This window comes from Arachis duranensis, chromosome 3, assembly GCF_000817695.3.
Source record: "Arachis duranensis cultivar V14167 chromosome 3, aradu.V14167.gnm2.J7QH, whole genome shotgun sequence".
In the NCBI taxonomy this organism is placed as follows: Eukaryota; Viridiplantae; Streptophyta; class Magnoliopsida; order Fabales; family Fabaceae; genus Arachis; species Arachis duranensis.
The window spans coordinates 52662890-52663423 of record NC_029774.3 but is presented as its reverse complement, the minus strand read 5'-3'; positions in this window follow the sequence as shown (position 1 = coordinate 52663423).

Below are 534 nucleotides of genomic sequence, written 5' to 3'. Positions count from 1 at the left end.
GAAAATGCTTCAATGCTCAGCCCAAGCACACATCAAGTGGGCCCGGAAGTGGATTTTTTTATGTCATTTACTCATCTCTGTAAACCTTAGGCTATTAGTTTTCTATAAGTAGGACCTTTTACTATTGTAATCTCATCTTGGTTCTTCTGGTTCCCTCTCTGGGACCGAAGCCAATGATCACTCTTGTCCTTATGTATTTTCAACGGTGGAGTTTCTACACACCATAGATTAGGTGTGGAGCTCTGCTGTACCTCGAGTATTAATGCAATTACTATTATTCTTCTATTCAATTCCGCTTGTTCTTGTTCTAAGATATCACTTGTTCTTCAACTTGATGAATGTGATGATCCGTGACACTCATCATCATTCTCACCTATGAACGTGTGCCTGACAACCACCTCCGTTCTACCTTAGATTGGGTGGATATCTCTTTGATTCTTTAACCGGAATCTTCGTGGTATAAGCTAGAACTGATGGCGGCATTCAAGAGAATCCGGAAGGTCTAACCTTGTCTGTGGTATTCTGAGTAGGATT